The sequence below is a fragment of the Ursus arctos genome, unplaced genomic scaffold (genome assembly GCF_023065955.2).
Source record: "Ursus arctos isolate Adak ecotype North America unplaced genomic scaffold, UrsArc2.0 scaffold_10, whole genome shotgun sequence".
NCBI lineage: Eukaryota > Metazoa > Chordata > Mammalia > Carnivora > Ursidae > Ursus > Ursus arctos.
The window spans coordinates 45989486-46010436 of NW_026622764.1; the positions used below are offsets into that span (position 1 = coordinate 45989486).

General features: G+C 33.3%; 1 long non-coding RNA gene across 3 annotated transcripts in view; it reads left to right on the forward strand.

Annotated features, from left to right (window-relative positions):
- LOC123000730 (uncharacterized) overlaps nucleotides 1-20951 on the forward strand; it is an 84415-nt gene that overhangs the window by 8868 nt on the left and 54596 nt on the right. For all 3 annotated transcript variants that reach the window (XR_008957928.1, XR_008957929.1, XR_006408919.3), the window contains exon 2: nucleotides 2316-2438. This is a non-coding gene — a long non-coding RNA (uncharacterized LOC123000730). The remainder of the gene's footprint in view (nucleotides 1-2315; nucleotides 2439-20951) is intronic.

Sequence of the window (20951 nt, forward strand, 5' to 3'; positions counted from 1 at the left end):
GGTATTACTTCACACCTGTTAGAATGTCTATTATCAAAAACACAAATATTAACAAGTGTGGGTGAGGATGTAAAGAAAAGGAAACCACTGAGCATTGTTGGTGGGAAAGCAAATGATGCAGCCACTATGGAAAACAGTATGGTGGCTCCTGAAAAAATTAAAAATACAACAACCACATGTTCCAGCAATATCCAAAGGAAATGAAAACAGGTTATTGAAGAGATAGCTTTACTCCCACGTTCACTGCAGCATTAATCACAATAGCCGAGATATGGAAACAAACTAAATGTCAATCAATAGTTGAATAAAGAAGATAAGACATTAATATAGATAATAGAATATTATCCAGCTACAAAAAAGAAGAAATCCTATTTCTCATGACAACACTGAAGGACCTTGAGAGCATTATATGAAGTGAAATAAGCTAGACAAAGACAAATATTGTATACTACTACTTAGAATCTTTAAAAAAAAAAAAAAGTTAAACTCATAGAAACAGAGATAGAAAAGTGGTTGCCAGGGTCTGGGGGGTGGGAGAAATAGGGAGAGGTTGAGAAAGGGTACAAACTTCCAGCTATAAGATGAATAAGGTCTGAGGATCCAGTGTAAAGCATGGTAACTGTAATTGATAACACTATGTATGTACAATTGAAATTTTCTAAGAGAATAGAACTTAAATGTTCTCACCTAAATAAATAAATAAATAAGGTGGTGGCTGTGTAGATGTGTTAATTTACTAGATGAGGGGAATTCTTTCACAATATTTATATATTCAACATGATGTACACTTTAAATATCTGACAACTTTGTCAATTATATATCAATAAAGTTGAAGTTAAAATTATTAGCTTATAATATTAGAATTTTAGAAATACCATATTAAATTAAGATAAAATGTTAAAAAACTCTGAGTTAAATAAAGTTGTAAATATAAGTCAGTGAGCCTTGTTCTTGATGATAAATTACTCATAAAACAATATAACATCATATGTAAGAGTATTAATTTGTAGCATGAGACATTATTTGGTAAAAAAAATATTGATTTAAAAATTAATTCGTTGAAAAAAAAATAAGACAAAACCAGAGAGGGAGACAAACCATAAGAGACTCTTAATCATAGGAAACAAACTGAGGGTTGCTGGAGGGGAAGGGGGTGGAAGGTTGGGGTAACTGGGGGTTGGACATTAAGGAGGGCATGTGATGTAATGAGCACTGAGTATTATATAAGGTTAATGAATCACAGACCTGTACCTCTGAAACCAATAATACATTATATGTTAATTAATTGAATTAAAATAATTTTTAAAAAGTAAAACAAAAACAAAAAACAAAACCCTTACTTGGCTGAATAAATTTCCTAAGTGCTAGAATCCTGACACTGTTTGCTTTTGCTGCTTTAAAAAAAAAAAAAAAAATTTATTTGAGAGAGAGAGAGAACAAGCAGAGTGGAGGGAGGGGCAGAGGAAGAGGGAGAAGCAGGTTCTCTGCTGAGCAGGGAGCCCAACTTGGGCTCATTCATAGGACCCTGGGATCATGACCCTAGCCGAAGGCAGACACCCGACTGACTGAGCCACCTAGGTGCCCCTTTTGCTTCTCTTTTTGAGTAACCCTCTATGCTAATTCATTTCTTTCTGGATGCACTACATGATAGTAATTGAGTCCATTTTTCTAAATTTGAGGATTCTGCCCACCCCCCCACAATGATATTTTTCTTGCTCTAATTTTGATACAAAGGTTCAAAGCCTGCCTGGACTCTTAGTGGCTCAAAGACTTCCAAAACTCCTTGTCTGCTTTAAAGCTTGATTTTCTTTCTTATGGAAATTGAAAACAAATTTTACAGGTTGATAGTGCATTTCTTCTTCTTTTTTTTTTAATGCAAAGCAGAAAATCAAGGTAGCCATCAATCAGGTGGAAATGATTAGGTAACATTAATTACTATAATGTTTTACTGGCCTTGGAGGGAGATTTGTTCTCGGGGAGAGTATTGATATTTTGGGGATGGAGATCTAAGTATGAAATTCATCCAAACATGTTCATTAATTCATGTTTACTCCACAAGCATATTATTCAATGTTTGCAGTGTTCTATTTGCTCTGCTTAGGTCTGGGAATATGTACGTCTTGGAGATGTGATCTTCCCATAGGCCGTTTAGAGCCTACTAGCAATGATACACATACACAACAAACAAATGAAATAGAGTATGAGGACTGGAAGTATATAGGACACGAATGGTTTACGGGCATGCTTTTGGTTTAGACAACAAAACAAAACAAAAAACAAAACAAAACCCACTGCCTCTTGCCTTTCTCTCCTAGATCCTGCCAATCTATCATTACTGCAGCTTCAAATCTGGCAAGAAGTACAAATTAAGGATTGGGACTAGTATAGAGATTGAAGTTGATGATTGAACAACCAGAAATGTAAACACAGACTTTAAGGTCAGTAGACACTGGATCAACTCTAAATTGCTCAACTCTAAGCAATCGTATCTGAATGAAATGGGAAGAATTTACTCTGCTACGAACAGAGTAATATTTGATGTCAAGAAAATACATGAATTTGTATCTTAAAAAATTACAGAATCTTAACAAAATAATAGCAAACTGAATTTAGAAGCTTGAATTAAAAGGATTGTATACTGTAATCAAGTGGGATCTTTCCCTGGGATGCAAGGTTGGATAAGCATACATAAATCAATTAATGTAAGACACCATATTATAACAATGAAAGATAGAAATCATACGATCGTATCAATAGACACAGAAAAATCATTTGACAAAATTCAACACATTTTCATGATAAAAACTTAACAAATTAGGTATAGATAGAATTTATCACAACATAATAAAGTTCATATGCGACAAACCCACAGCTAACATCACACTCAATGGTGAAAAATGGAAAACTTTTCTTCTAATATCAGGAACAAGACAAGAATACCACTCTTGCCAACTCATTCAATATAGTACTAAAAGTCCCATTGTTGGAGCAATTTGCCAGGAAAAATAAATAAAAGTCATCCAAATCAGAAAGGATGACAGAAAATTGTCTCTTTTTGCAGATGACATGATTGTAAAGATCTCACCAAAGACTGAGTCCAGTAAAGTCGTAGGATACAAAATCAACATATAAAAATCAGTTGCATTTCTATACAGTAACAATTACAGTAACAATTAACTACCCCAAAACAATATATATATATATATATTTATTTATATTTATATTTATATTTATATTTATATTTATATTTATATTTTCAGGAGGGTATATTATTCATCCTTTGAAGAAAGGAAATGCTATTATTTTTGAAACATGAATGAACTTGGAGGATGTTATCCTGGGTGAAATAAGCCAGACACAGAAAGACAAAGACTGCATGATTTTATATGGAATCTAAAAAATTATACTTCATATAAGTAGAGAGTAGAATGGTGGTTGCTAGGGGCTGGGAGGTGGAGGAAATGGGAAAATATTGGTCAAAGGGTACAATGTCTCAGTTATGCAGGATTAACAGATTCTGGAGTGCATATTATTGTATTGCATACCTGAAATTCGCTAAAAGAGTTGTTCTTAGGTGTTCTTACAACATTGGCACAAAAGGTAACTATGTAAGCTGATGGACATGTTAATTAGCTTAATGTGGTAATCATTTTACAGAATATATGTATCTCAAAACATCATGTTGTGCATCATGAATGTATGAAAACTTTATTATAACTAAATGAAACGGGAATTTTTTAAAAGAAAAAAGCAAGGAAAAATGACAGAGCTAGGGAGGAATATTGAGAAATAATTTTATTTAAGCCTCTGACTGATAGGGACTTAGAACAATTGATTTTTACTGTATTATTTTATAGCTCTGAAGTCTTCTGAAAGTAAAAATAATAATGCAATTATTCCTTTCACACATATCACTTTTTATTTAATTGATATCTTGCTTTAACTTTCTGATTCATATCTCTCAAGCCGAAAACAAAAGACTTTGGAACAATTGTTTGACTCCCTCCAGTAATGATGTTCTCCTAAAATTCTTTTCTTTTATGCCCTCTGTATTAGGAACACTTACTCTTTCAAACTAGAAAAAGACCTCCGTTATTCTAATTCACAACATGAATAGGTTAATTTAATAACTGCAACACTCTATATGCCAACAGAATTTTTTTATTGTCTCCCAAAATAAGCTGATTTAATGACATTTTATTTTGCATAAGAGTCAATGTGTTATTATGTTTTTAAATATTTTTATCAAAGCATAATGTTTAGTTCATCTTTCTTAAAGGCAAAATACTTATGATTTTATGACTTCTTATTCTATTTTAACATGAGCATATAAATGTGGTCTCATTAGATTGTTTGTATAGTCTCTATGAGATACAATCAGTGTCACAGGCCAGAGTGTGGTACTATAAAGAATAAATAACATAAACAAATAAGGTGTAAAATCCACAAATGTCAAATAACAAATCTTAGAATGTTTGTATATAAAATGAAAATGTCTCCTCTTATCCCTATGGCAATTACTTTATGCCCTAAAGCATGAGATATGACTGTCCCCATATTAAAAGTTATGATATCAGTGGCTATAAATGCATTGAGTTATATTTTTTTAAAGATTTCATTTATTTATTTGTCAGAGAAAGAAAGGAAGAGAGCGCTCACAAGCAGGGAGAGCGGCAGACAGAAGGAAAGACAGGCTCCCCTCCTAGCAAGAAACCAGATGTGGGACTTGTTTTTTTAATCCTTCCTGAAATCTTTCCTCAACTGGGCAAAGAAAATCAAGTGAAATTGTTTCCTTTTAGAATTTTCAAATATATAAACTTTTTTGAATAAAAAATTTATATACACTTTTACTTTGGAAAAAATACATTTTTATGAGCAAATAGAAAATTCATTGGAAAGGAAAAAAAAAACAGACCTTTAACTGAGACCTCCAAGAATCTTTAAAAGTCAAATTTAAACAAATATGAGCTCAAAGATAGTAAAATTTCTCTGTAAAATGAATGTTGGCACTGGAACATGATTGAAATATTTTTTCAATTTATAAATTCACTCTTGGGACTGGATTGAAAGGGGCCATATGTTACCACAAATTTCTTTCCCTGACTTTAACTTGGATAGTACCTCAATTATTGGAGGATGATTTTTATAAAGGATTTTTTTCATACACTTTTAGTGAGGAAAGCGTTGTAACCACCCCGTATAACACATTCTAGTGGCTTAGGACACTCACAGTCAGGGAGTGCTTACTTTTTTCTACAATTTAAGCCTATTCCCTCTTGTCCTCTGTTCAGTGAATAGAGAGAAAAACTATTCACTGTTACTGTACAAGACCTTTTTCATATAACCTCAAACTAATGATCACTCTCCAAGCTTTTTCTTTCTTATTCTTAAATAAATTCACTTCTGTTTATTTATTCTCCATTATACATTTCAAGTAAAGCTTAATTCTTTTTCTTCTCATGTAGGCCTGCTCCAATTTCTTTAGATCTCATATCAACTTTCATTCATGTTTTTGGCTATAAAACATAACACTTGAACTTTCTTTGCCAAAAGATACATTTCTCTACCTTAGAGGCTGAGCTATTTTGAAATGGCAAGAGTAACTGAAAGGAGACAGCTCTGTAATTTACTATAATCTGTTCATGTTAATTAAATTCGGAATATCAGAGGAGAACAGTATTTCTTTAAACTACTTTGAGATGACAGAAAGCAGAACTGGCATATAGTATCTTTGTAATGCTTTTCCAATAGAACCATTTCAGTAGCACGCTAAACTGTCCTCAGATAGTTAGTGCTTCAATCCAAAGGACAATCTGTGAGTGTTTGCAATGGAAAATTGTTTTTATACCTATTATCACAGAGATTATTCATGCATCAACTCATAAAAAGACATATATAGATTATTTAATGAATATTTTGTTCACATCTAAGGGATTAAATTAACTTTGGGCCTCATGGCCCCTAATACTGTAATAAAGGAAATAAAGTTATAAAAAACGGTAACATGAATATGTATCATACAGGCACTATATAAATGCCATTGTCATTCTTAAGTGAGATAATGGCATTCAGAGCACACTAACGAAAGTTTTTGAAAAGCTTGAGCTATTAAATATAATTAAATTCTTACCTCCTGCAGGTAAAATAGGAATGCATGATATAGAAGAGCATTATAGGAAAAGTTTATAGCATAGACACAGAAAGGCTAGACTCCTCTGAAGTTCCACAGTCACTACAGCAGGGCCAGGAACATCACAGAGCTATGGGGCCTGTCTGCTTTCAACAGCAGCAATAAATGGCAAGTGTAATGGCCACAGAGTAGGGGGCCTGCTGGTTAGCTTTTAGATTCCCTCCATCTGAGATACTTTTAAGAAGAACTTCAGACCATTAAATCCCACATTTTCATGATTGTTGAGATGGAAGTCTCAGTGTATTCATTTCAAGCATTACATATTAAAAGATTAATTGACTGATTTTATACCATCACTCTACATGCCTAAGTTTCCTTTCTCTTCAACACTTGGTTAAAACTGCGTTCCTGGGGTGCCTGGGTGGCGCAGTCGTTAAGCATCTGCCTTCGGCTCAGGGCGTGATCCCGGCCCTGTGGGATCGAGCCCCACATCAGGCTCCTCTGCTATGAGCCTGCTTCTTCCTCTCCCCTGCCCCCCCCCCCCCCCCGCTTGTGTTCCCTCTCTCGCTGGCTGTCTCTATCTCTGTCAACTAAATAAATAAAATCTTAAAAAAAACAAAAACAAAAACAAACTGCCTTCCTACCATAAACCTGGAGTTTTCTTTTCAAACCTTCTTCATAGCAAAGGAGGCAATTTTACTCATAAGGGGTTTAGCAGATTACACCACTTAATATAGCCTAGAGTCCATTTCTAAGACACTGATTCAAAAATTAACAAAATTACAGATTTTTCTTAAGTTGAAAATATTTCTTATTACTAATGTGAGGATTCACATCAGTGATAACAAAGAACTTTGAAGAATTTTGAGAGTCAGCAAAATAAAATAATATAAAAGAAAAACTGTTAACTAGAGAACACTGAAGCTGCTAAAAATGGGTGAAACAAAGCTCTATTCTCTGTATAACCACAACATTGCAATGGAGTTATCTTGTGAAGATGCATATAAAAGAGAAACTTTTTTCAAATAGTTAAAAATCATATACATTGCAATTCCACAATATTTACTTATATAGTTTTATATTTAAAACAATCCTGATAATCAGATAGAAAATGTATTTTTATCTCCATTTGACAACTATGAAAATTATTTTTAATTTATTATTTTATTTTATTTATTTTTTAAAAGATTTATTTATTTGGCAGAGAGAGAGAGGGAGAGAGAGCATGAGTGGGGGGAGGGGCAGTAGGACAGGGACAAGCAGACTCCCTGCTAAGCAGGGAGCCCAATGACACGGGGGCTCAATCCCAGGACCCTGGGATCATGACCTGAGCTGAAGGCAGATGCTTAACCAACTGAGCCACCCAGGTGCCCCACAACTATGAAAGTTCTAAGGGCATTTTTTCACAGAAATAGAACAAGCAATTCTAAAATTTGTATGGAAGTACCCAAGACCCAAGGAGCCAAAGCAATCTTGGGAAAGACAAACAAAGCTGGAAGCAACACACTTCCTGATTTCAATCTATCTTTCAGAGCTATAGTAATAAAAACAGTGTGGTATTGACATAAAAACACAGATCAATGAAACAGAATAGAGAACCAGAAATAAACCCATATATAGATGGTCAATTAATTTACAACAAAGGAGCCAAGAATATACAATGGAGAAAGGACAGTCTCGTCAATAAATAGTGCTGGAAAATCTGGACAGCTACATGCAAAAGGGTGAAACTGGACCATTATCTTATACCATACACAAAATTAACTTAACCATAAGACATGAAACCATAAAAATCCTAGAAGAAAATAGGCATTAAGGTCTTTGACATAAGTTTTGGCAATGATTTTTTCTTTTTATCTGCCACCAACAGCAGGGAAACAAAAGCCAAAATAAACAAATGTATGACATCAAACTAAAAAGCATCCATTTGGCAAAGGAAACCATCAACAATGGAAAAAGGCAACCTATGGAATGAGAGAAAAATATATGCAAAAAATGTATCTGATAAGGAATTAATATTTCAAATATACAAAGAACTCACAATTCAGTAGCAAAAAAACCAAACAATCCAATTAAAAAAGGGTCAGGGGAGCCGAACAGACATTTATCCAAAGAATACACAGCTGAACAATAGGTATATGCAAAGATGTTCAACATTACTAATCATCAGGGAAATGCAAGCCAAAATCATAATTAATTGTCACCTCATACCCGTTAGAATGGCTATTATCAAAAAGATAGATAAAAAGTTTTGGTAAGGATAAGGAGAAAAGGGAACCCTTAAGCACTGTTGATGGGGATATAAATTGGTGCAGCCACTATGCAAAATGTGTGGAGATCCCTCAAAAATTAAAAATTGACTACTGTATGATCCAGCAATTCCAATTTTGGGTATTTATCTGAAGGAAATGAAAACACTACTTCAAAAAGGTATCTGCACCTTTATGCTCATTGCAGCATTACTTACAAAAGCCAAGACATGGAAACAACCTAAGTACCCATGGACCCATAAGTGAATAAAGAAAATGTAGTGTGTGTATGTATATATACATATATACGTTCACACACACACACACACACACACACACACACACAATGAATATTATTCAACCATAACAACAACCACCACCACAACAAGGAAATCTTGCCGTTTGTGACAACTTGGGTTGAACTTCAGGGCATCATGCTTTGTGAAATAAGTCACACAGAGAAAGACAAATACCACATCATCTCACTTATATGTATCATCTTAAAAAAAAAAAAGAAAGAAAGAAAAATTATAGATACAGAAAACAGGTTGATGGTTGCCAGAGGTGGGGGCAGGGGGTGGGTGGTGTAGGTGAAGTCAGACAAAAGTACAAACTTCTTCATTACAAAATGAATAAGTCCTGGGGATGTAACATACAGCACAGCAACTACAGTGTATTCAAAATTCTGTAATTCAAAAATTATAACTGTGTGTGGAGATGGATGTTAACTAGACTTATTGTGGTGATCATTTTGCCACATTTACGTATATCGGGTCATTCTGCTGTAAATCTGAAACTAATATATGTTATATGTCAACTATATCTCAATAAAAAACACAGAAAATTGAATTTCAGAGATAAAATAAGTCTCATATTTTGAAAGATACATTATGGTAAACACTGAAGCCTCCCAAATTCTGACTTTGCTCTTTTCTCTGTTGCAGTATTCACATGTACCACTAGAATTGTGCATGCAATTGTCACTGTGTGCCCTCCTTTTCAAAAAATTTGGAGGTTATATTAGTTTTCCTTTACCATGTAACAAATTACAAAACTTTAGTATCTTAAAAGAACAGATATTTATTATAATTTTTGTAGATTAGGAGCCAGGCTCAGCTAGAGTGAATTCTGTGATTATGGCAATAATCAATGTGGCGACTGGATTCTATTCTCATCTGAAGAATCCATTTTCAAGTTCACTCACTTTTGTGGACAGAATTCATTACCCTGTGGTTCTAGCACTGAGGATACCAACTTTTTGCTGACTGTCAGCTAGAGGCCACTGTCAGTTCCTAGAGATCACTGTCACTTGCCCTATGAGCCTCCCAACATGGCCACTTACTTCTCTAAAGACAGAGAAAGGTATCTTGAGTGAGTCTGTTAGCAGGACAGAAGCTTATGTAACATAATTACAGGGTGAGATAGTACATTACCTTTGCCATATTCTATTGGTGACAAGCACATCACAGGTACTGTCAACCCTCAAATGGAGGAAATTGTGCAAACATGAATCCTATGAAGTAGGTATCCTAAGAGGAGTAGCATAGGGTTTGTCTACTGCAGAAATACTCCTGATAGGATAAATTGATTAGGATTATTAATATGTTATATTAATGTTACTAGAAATTATTTTGTATGCCAATAGGCCAAAGGAGCTATTAAATTTAATTAAATCCTAGCCTCCAATCTCATCATAGTACATGGATCAAGAAATACTTTTTTAAAAAATAATATTCATTCAAGCCATGAAATGCTAGGTATGTGAGATTCTTTGACCATGTACTATAATGTAAATAGCAACCTTTCTGGACTGTCTGAAAGGATGGGAAATTTTTGAACCTCCTGTGTTAAAGAAGTCAATAACCTTAACAATTCAGTGGGATGTTTGGCAAAAATGAAGTTGCCTTATAGATAACTATAGTTTTTATATCATTTCCATTTCAGCTACAGAACAATAAGAAATACATACTGACCCATATCCAAGTATATTTTAAAGCTCCCTAATTAAAACAAAAAGGGAAAAAAAGCCCCAATCATCTTTATTTTCCTTAATGGTTTGCTTCATTTCATAATAGTGCACATGGCTTAATATTTTTCTTCTCTTTTGCCTACAAATCTTAGTACCATTTTTTTCCTTATATTTACAACATAACAATGACTTTTGGTTTTCAAATTATTTTTTGACAGGCTGGATGGGATCATTTGGTTCTAGGATGTGTTTCTATATCATATTTAATTTTGTATGAAGCCATTTGAGAAAACATAGGAAAAAGAAGTATATTGAAGATATTCAAATACACCCTGTAATTTCCCTAGAATTGGAAAAAGGAAATGTTGAAAAATTGCAGGAAAACCTTCCTTGTGAAATATTCTTGCCATTCCATGAACTGATACGTTTTCTATTAGGAAATTGAGAGCATTAAATAGTTTAAAATATAATTTGATTATTTTAATTAAGGTTATAGAACAACTTGAATTTAAAACATACTTTATGAATGTTTTATCGAATCAATAAATATGCTAAAGTATATAATGTGTTTTTATATTCTTTGATATTAAAAGAATCAACAAGGGTACATTTATTCATCTAGAATATGCAATACTAAAAAATTATTCCAACTAATGCAAAATCAAAATATGCTCTATCCCATGTAAAACATTGGCATGCAAATTAATGTGAAAATGGACTGGGCTGTAACCTCTTCACAAGTATTTTAATGAAGTAAAGATGAGAATGTTTTAACACATTTTTATACAAATTTACACTACATAATTCAAAATGTGGTAGAATGTAACTGGCAACCAGTCTCAAATATGCATTAACGTGACTTGGGGGGATTTGAATATAGTAGAGGAAATTAATATACTTAAACCTAGCAACCCTCTCCAATGATTTTAATATATTTTTCAATCAATAAAGGAGATCAATAACCAAAATCCTATATTTTGGTTTTTTTTATAACTTTTTTTTTAGAAAGGGAGAGAGAGGCTCCATGCCCAGTGGAGCCCTATGTAGGCTCGATCGCACCACCCTAAGATTATGACCTGAGCTGAAGTCAAGAGTCGGGTGCTTAACTGACTTGAGGCACTCGGGTACCCCTATGAGAAAATTTTTAACACTACATTTTTTCCCATCCTTTCCTTTCAATCTCATTTCCCTTCTAGCAGGAAAACCCAACAAACATGGAAGATCTCCCCTTCTCACCCCTTACAGAACATAAAGAATTGCCAGGGATCAAAAAAATTGAAATTCTCCTCTAGACTACTTCAAGGTTCCCTCTCTAATAACTTCTGGCAATATTAACCAGCCCCCCCCCCCCCCGCCGAGATATTTCAATAACAACTGTTCCTTTCTTTTGAAACAGTATTCATTTTATTAGTCATGGAGCTGCAATTATGGTCCCAGACCTCTCCTCTGCCTTACTCCCACCATGCCCTCAATTGTACCTTATCTCCCATCAATGTCTAAATGCCATGTGTTTCCAAGTGTTCATGTTCTTTAACCTCTGTTTCCTCTGCTTTCTCTTCTCTTTGCTTGGAATTGCAACATCTATTCATCTTTTAGAGCTCAGCACAAGACTGGTCCCTTGCGGGCATCTTTCCATGATATAAGAGCAGAGATAGGTGGTTTTTCTCTTTGCTATTTTTAAAATTTACTCTTTGTATTTTATAAAACTTACATATGTTTTCCCGCTAAGCTTTAATGTTGTAAAGGACATTAACTACATCTGTATTGTACTAATTTTATATACTAAAATCTTGCTAATAACTTCTTACATTTTAAATCCATGACAAAGAACAAAATAATTTAGTAGAAAGCAAATCAGATATATAAAAACAAAGAGATAGACTGCAAAACTTCCATGACATTGTTTTCATTGTGATAAATGGAAATAAAAGTAATGCCTTTGCCAAAGAGTTGCCCAGTATATTCTATGCAATATTACTGAATCATGCAAAATACACAATCTGTTACTAGCATATATAAAAATCTCAATATGTCTTAGTCCTTTTCCTTTTATATATCATAAATGGGCAGTATTGGTTATGTTGTCTAATTCTTCTATAAAATGCTATTTGTGTTAAGAGTACAGATTCACTTACCTATACTAGTTCTTAATACAGTGTTCATAATGAACTCAAAAAATATAGATTAAATGAATGAATGGACAAAACTCCTGCATGTGAACTGTGTACAACAGACATAGTCGAAGTTAAACCAAACAAGGATCTTTCATGCCTTGTAATTTCTAATACTATTTTCTCCAGAAAAATATTCAAAAGCTAAAAATTGAGAGGATCCCAATATAAGTTTCTTATCCAAATCTTTAAAATTATAACTTTATGAGGTGAGTCTTGAGAAATGAGACAAAATGAAAAGACCCCCATTTAATGAATTTAAAACACTCCTTGAAATATTTCACTTCATACATCATTTCATACTTAGCACACTACATCTTCTGATCCCACATGTATCGTATTCATATCAAAGTAGTTTTCCTCTTTTCTTTGTTTTTCAGAACTTAGATCTTTCTCTGCCTGTCTTTCTTGTTGATGTGGGAAACTTCTACTTATATCCTTCAAGATTTAGTAAATAATATTGTCTATATTTTTATTTTGTATTCCATCTATGCCTTCCAAAATAATTCTAGTAGACTGTACTGCATTTCTGATTTTTAATTTAATGATTTATATCTAAAATTGAGATCTAAATTCTTCTAAAGTAAGGACACATATTATTTCCTATTTATATTTGTTTAATTTCTGTCATGTGTTCCCAGAACAAGTTGTCTAGCAAGAGTATGTGATGAATGAGTAAATTATAGATAGAAAATACATAGAAATCTCCTATTTATTTTTAACTATATATATATATATATATGTGTGTGTGTGTGTGTGTGTGTGTGTGTGTGTGTATATATATATATATTTTTTTTTTTTCCCGATCTCAGAACATGGCTACATGTTTTCAACTTAAGGACGTAGATACTATTGTCTAATTTGAAAAAGTGACCTGGAAAATGATATCATTTATATTTCAAGTTCTCAATGAATATTCACTCTTTCAATTGTCTTTTATTTGTTCCTTATTATGTGCCAGATACTGTTCGTGGTACTAATACAGTGCAGAAAAAAATTGAATTAATCTGTTGCCTCGACAGGTCACAACTTTTGAACTAGAGGAAGGGCATGTGTGTATGCGTGCATGTAAAAATATAGTATTTCGTATGGTGATATGTACATAAAGGAAGTAAGCAGAAAGGAAATAAGGATTGTTGGAGTGAAGGTGAAGATAAGGGTTGAAATTTTACATAGAGCATGTCCGTGAAGGGGCATCTGGGTGGCTCAGTTGGTTAAGTGTCTGCTTTCGACTCAGATCATGATCCCTGGGTCCTGGGATCAAGCCCTGCATCAGGCTCCCTGCTCAGTGGGGAGTCTTCTTCTCCCTCTGCCCGTCCCTGCCTCATGCTCACATTCTCTCTCTCTCTCAAATAAATAAAAATAACATCTTAAAAAAATAATAATAATGTCAGTAATGACCTCATTGAAGTTCACTGGAATCCAAATCTTAAGGAAGTGATTGAGTGAAACTGATGGAAATCTGGGTTAAGAGCATTAAAAACAGGTTATTAGAAACATACAAAGATTCTGGTAGTGCAAACATGTTTCATGTGTTGGAATAACAGCAAGCGGGTTACTGTGGCTAAAGCAGAGCAAACTAGAAATAAAATAGAAGATGTAGTGGAGTTGTAGGAATAATTTAAGAGTAGTAGGAGTCTAGAAGTAGTCTAAATGTAGTGTGGGATCTAGTACACTAGAAAGAAGTGCTTTGGCTTCGGCTTTAAGTGGGAAAGGAAAACTTTGGAAGCTGAAGATCTAAGAATTGAAGTGATCTTCTCCATTTTTAAAAACTCCTCTGATTGCTTCATTGAGAAATGACTGTAAAGGGTTAGGGCCAGAAACCTAGAAACCATTTGGGAACAGCCATCATTAATCCACACAGTGACAACAGTGGATGGACTGAGGTTGTGCCAGTAGATTTGGTGACAAGTGACAAGATTCTGGGAATATTTTGAAGATAAAGTCAGCAAGAATTACAAATGAGTTGAATTTGGATAATGAAATAGGAAGTCATCAAGAGTGACTGTAAATACCATAGCACTAATTCAACAATATTGAAATCCAAGGTTTTGAAGATACATTTAATTTAATGCCTATGTACCTTACTTTAAGTAAACATCGGAAGTGTAACATAGAGGTGACATTAAAGGAAAGATGTAATTTTAAATTTCTTGAGGTACTACAAATCAGATTTATACAAGGGTCCTTTAGTACAAGGTTTATAATATTATTTTCTGTGTACATCTACAGAATTTAAAGGCAAGACTTTTGAGGGAAACTGAAGTCTGATTTTTGGAATGCTATTTAACCAAATAGTGCCTAGCTCTTCCTTATTTTTCAAGTTTTAACTTATTGTCATTTAATCAAGATAACCACAGAATAAAACACCTTGTTATGTGCTCCCAAAGCAATTCACATTTTACCCTATTGTGCTCCTCAACACATTGCATGGTTACTATTTGCCTGTCTTCTTTTTAGACAGGAAACTACAGAAGTAAAGGTATTCTATCTTTTTGACCACTAACTGCTCAATATCTAACACATTAGTAAGCACACAGAAGAGACTCGAAATTATTTGTGAAGGCATTTATGTGATTAATTCCACAAATATTTGTTGAGTCACTACTATAACCTAGGCATGATGCTTACATGCTGATGATTCAGATTGAGAAAGATTCCATCTAGCTTACCCTCTAACCAAGGAGACAGATACTCAAGTAGAGCCATTGGAAAGACAAATAACAGTAACATATGTGAGGCACATAAAAGATAAAAGAGGAGATAACCTTATATATGCCAGAATTTCAAGGAAGTTGTGAGAATAGGTAAAATCTATGCTGATTCTTAAATGACTTAGTATATGTTTTTTTCTTGATGTGTGACCTTGATGTAACATCTCTGTGTGTATATGTGTGTGTGTATACATGTATATACAAATATATACTGAATATTCATATTCTTGAATATATATTTGAACATGTACATATTGCTAAAACCACAAGCTTTCAAAGATCTCCTAGATTCACTCCTATTATTTAAATATGTTTTTGTTGGTTTTTTTTTGTTGTTTTAACTAGTAATAGTTAATTAATAGTAGTAGTAATTTAACTAGTTTTTTTGTTGTTTTAACTAGTAATAGTTAATCTGCCTTTTTACAAAATCTTAACTCTCTTCCTCCTCCTTTTCCTTTTCTTTATCTTGCACTTTCCCTTCCCCCTCTTCTTAGCCCTCCTTTTACTCTTTTCTTCTTTTCCTCCTAGTTCACATTTTCTTCCATTCTTCAATCTGTTTCTGTATTTTGAATAGAATTTAATATTTCCCATAGAATCACCTAAACTATGTCATGTTCAATTATTTGTACGTTCCAAATGGTAAATGTATTTAAAATATATTAATCTATTAATTTAGTGAATAACAATCCCAAATTCAAGAACATAGCTGAGAATGTTGCTTTATCAGAGCATATAATTCTTTAGCCTATGCTTTTCAGTAGACACATCCTGAATATGTAAGAAAAAATCAACAATAGATCAGCATACAATAGTACACAAAAATTACTTGGAAACAAACAGTAATACTATGTTTCGTATTTCCATATCTCAATGCATTGTCTTTGTTAATAACCTAAGAAGAGCTACTCCCTAGCTGTGTTGGCCTGAATGATCAATATGAAAGATGTAGAAAGGAATCCTCTGCCAATTTCCCCCCACAGAGCCTGAATATCAATGCATTTTTATACTTTATAAATATTTTCTGGGTTACAATTTGTGAAAACATCCAAACAAACTTGAGTAAAAACATGGAATATATTATAGAAAGTTGCTGGAAAAAATACAGGTTTCAGAGCATCTCTTCAGAACTCAGAGTACACCAATTGGTAATGTCTACTTTACATGACATCATTCTCTTAACTTCTCCAGTTAGTGGTCACATTCCTATTAAAATATCCAAGTGGACATTAGAGAATGTTCTCTACTCTAGTCAGAAAAAGTGTTGACAAGGTGTTGACTGTCTCACCGTGCACTAAGGATCTACTGAAGTGTTATTCAATGGAATACGCAATGGGAAAAAAACCTTTTTTTGATTGGGGAAAGAACTTTCAACATGGAGATGGCCAGATAACTCTTCAAAAATAAGCTTAATCTGGGTGGATATGCCCAACACTGCATTTTTGAAGTTGGTTGGTTTCCTTTATGGATTGAAGAGGGTAATATGCTAGATTATGTCCATAACTACCACTGTCAATAACTGAGTTGTCTAATATATTATCCTACTTACAACTAACCAGTTTGCTTGACAAAACTTCAAAGATGTTGCCAGAAGGCATGAGACTCCTGTGTTAGAGGCAAAGGACTCTTAGGCAAGCAGGCAGACAGAACTTCATGTTTCCACGAACTCTCCTGGTGAAGCAAAGGTGTGTGAGATGGATGCTGTAAAATCATTAGGTTTGTATTACAACTGAAAAACCCTAGTTTAAGAAAGGTTCAAATTTCTAAGGAAGCTACTAGCAAATCTGCTCAGCATTTGCCCCATTAGGGGAACATTATCCTTATTCTGGACAGCTAATCAATCTATATTTGCCCAGGAGAGAGACACACTCTCCATCTTCCAGGGCTGTTTACTATACAAAAATCCTTGAAAAAATAATCTGGGGAAAAAAGCTGTCATAAGACAAGTAGAAACACAAGAGACCCATAGAGAATTAGCTTCCAGTAATATCATCATCACTACCACCACCACACACCTCTATCCTTCTGGCTTGTGCTCAATAAGGCACACCTCCAATATAATCACACTTCTGCCCACTCATGGATGTGGTGCTCTCCCATCCTGAAGTGACCCCCAAAGTCTCAATAGTTTATTTGGCAAACCAAATTTAATAAGGCCCAAATTTGGAGATAAAATGTCAGGAACATTGGATGGCAGAATTTGGGCCCCAAATTTTAGAGCCTGAAGTAATAAACCAATGCTAATAAGATTAAACTTTAATAAGAAAACCTACAGTTCTATAGAAGCACTTGATAGGAAAGTATGACTTTGCATCATAGCGTACAGTGAAAGTTAGCAATCCCAACATGTAGTTGGCACATGAAGCAACTCAGTCTTCAGCTGTGTTTATTCAAATGAAATGCATAAGTTGAGAAAGTTGATTGTTTCACTGCCCTTTACTTTGCAAAATATTGTTTATTTGGTTTTAACTAAGGGCATTTCCAATTTTACATGTTTATGTTTATGCATTCTTAGAGATATTTCTTACTTCTTTCCGGAGAGAGAGACTTCTTATTATAGTGTCATATAGTTTCAGATAATATGTAAATCAACATTTTATATTATTAGTTTTCTCTTGATAACATCTTATAATTGTGACAGAAAAATATATTAGTAGTCTCATCATTGAAGTAAATTATCAATAAGCATCACTTGATGAAATTTAATTAAACCTAAATAAATAATTATTCTAAGGACACTTTCTGCAGAATTTCTAATTAACAGTGATTTTACTTCTCTCTAAAATTACTCTTTTAAACAAATGTTAGTCTAACAGATCTAAGAGCATATGGTTATTTCACAAGTTTAATCTTTAATCTTAATATACAATACATATGAACTCTACAATGACTACTGTAATACACTGACATCAGGCTATCAATGAGCTATTGAATGTAGGACAAGTCAAGCCAGTTCATATGAGATACTGATCTTACGTTAATTATACCGCAAAATTACAAAGATAGATACTCATCAGTCTTGTGATACATTTAGTTCATATCCACTAATTGTGTCCAATGAAAAATCATTGTTTTAGAAATTCATATTTCAGTATATTAATAGCATTATCTAATTTTATAACTTTAAATCTACTTCAAAATTTTGAAACTACATAACAAGACAGAATTTGGAATGTAGAGAAAAGATTCACAGTAAAGCCAAAATACAAATCCTGAGAGAAACAGATGCAGATGTGAAATATAAATGAACTGTAGGTACTATCAAAAGCCAACAAGTAAGCATATAAAGCTTTGCTATCTACATTTTACCTACATGTAAAATTTGAAACTCCTTTAGTTAAAACCAAATAAACAATATTTTGCAAAGTAAAGGGCAGTGAAACAATCATTGTACATTGTAATTACAACATATTTAAGAAAATTCCAGAAAAAATATATGGAAGTACATATATTCTCACTATGTTTATTACCTATAATATGTATGGCAACTGTTGGTTCATGGGTCTTCATATTCACTGGCTTTGATGACATTGTGCCACTGGGCATATTTCAGTTTCTTATATTTATATTCTTTCTCAAATATGATACTCTAAACTTCTTCTCTCTTGCTCTTGTTTTTGCTTTGTGTGTGTGTGTGTACATGTGTCTATATGTCTATGTACAGGCCACATATATTTAGTTTTTCTCTTCTAATACATATGCTTGTATGTATTTATGCATATATAAATACAGAGAGATTATATATAGACAGATACAGATAATAGGTAGATGGACTGGCATGCATATTCATTCTCATACTGTGAGCCTATAAAGATTAAATGAGCAGAGGATATAAAATATAACATCATGCATTTCAAAAATATTGTCCAAATACTTGCACTGAGGAAGCTCATTTATAAGCTATTATTTTTGTAACTGTTTTCGATTGCATCATTTACTTCAAAGGTAATTTTCAAATTATCCAGAAAATAATTTTGTGCTCAAAGGGATTCCAAGAAATCTGAAACAACACTTAAATTGCTTTTGGAGATATATATGCTCCGTCAGCCACTCATCAATTACAGTCAATATATTCGCACTATAGCTTAAAAGAGTATTTGGGTTCTTTCTGATTTATGCTACAGGACCAGCCAGAAAGCTAACAGCTGTGTTGGAAGGAAAATTGAATTGTGAGTTGTCTCTTTTTTTAAAACCAAGTCTGGATACAGTGTAGATATTGTCCCCACTTTTCCTCACCCACGTCGTAGAGATAACTTTAGTGATGGTATTAGAGTACATATGGAATTCCATCATGAAAAGAGAAAATTACCTGATTCTATATAACAAATTGAAATAATTTTAACTTATAGGGTATTATGTATATAATTGTATATATTATGTATCATAAATGTATCTATAATCCATGATATGTTAAGTGTTAGTATCAAAAAAGATAAATATATAGCAACCCAAAACTAAATAAAGCTTTATGGTTAGGGAAAATATCTGTTTATTAAAGTCATATAATTTTGTATAACAGTTGGTTATGGATCACTACATTTAAACGATATTCAGTTATAAGAATTATTTTACCTTATTTTATCATTGAAAAGTTTATCAAAACATTAAGTTTGATATGCTGATTAATAAAAACAAGGGCAAAAAAACAAACAAAATCTCCTGACATTAAGCCAGGACTAAATTTATGCAGAGGGAAAATCTATTAACATCTCTCTAGTCTGACTGTTAATGATTTACAGTTATACCTTCCCATATCATCCATTTTACATACTTTAAACACTCAGCTGGGGAAATATCTTTGTAAGCTATGATGATTTCATGAGCTTTTGTATGAATCAGGAAACTGTTCTTAGGGATTTAGTTCCTATATAGGAAATTATTGGACAAGGGGGTTAGAAAAAGTATTTTCCCAGGATGACTGGGTGGCTCAGTCGGTTAAGTGTCTGCCTTTGGCTCAGGTCATGATCCCTGGGTCCAGGAATCAAGCTCTGCAGTGGGCACCCTGCTCAGCAGAGAGTCTGCCTCTGCCCCTCCCACCCACTCGTGCTCTCTCTCTCTCTCAAAGAAATAAAATCTTAAAAAAAAAAAAAAAGTAGTAGTTTTCCTTGGAATTTTTTCTGGAATGTGTGCGTTAGATGCCTTTTCTTTATATCTGTCTCTTTTAAGAGTTCAAGAAAACAGAAGTGATAAGTGAATTAAGAGAGCAACTAAATGGATAGAAGTAACACAAAATAGCAGTTAGGCACATCACAGATGTGGTGAAAGTAAAAAGAAATTATGGACAAATTTCACAGTTTATAAAAAGAGGGCCATTCATATTTGTTTATTTCTTTAGTGCCTTCTATGTGATGGACACTTAACACAAATAATTTAATGTTTCTCTTCATATACACATTTATATGTGTGTATAACATACATGTGTACACATACAAATATTCAAATATTTAGATGGAAATATGGAGGCTTTGAGTGACTTCTTGATTTTGCCAAATTAGACATATGGCTATCAAACTTAAATACATTTGGCAGCAAATTTCAAATCCCACTTACAACCCCATGCTGTCTCACAAGGCTCTTGTCACATAACAATTCCTTAATTGTCAAAACAACTTTGCAGAATTAACTCTTATATTTTACTATTTTATTCAAAAAATGATATACATATACAGAATTAATATAAAATATTGTGACCTGTGAACTTCAGAGTCAATAATTTTTCCA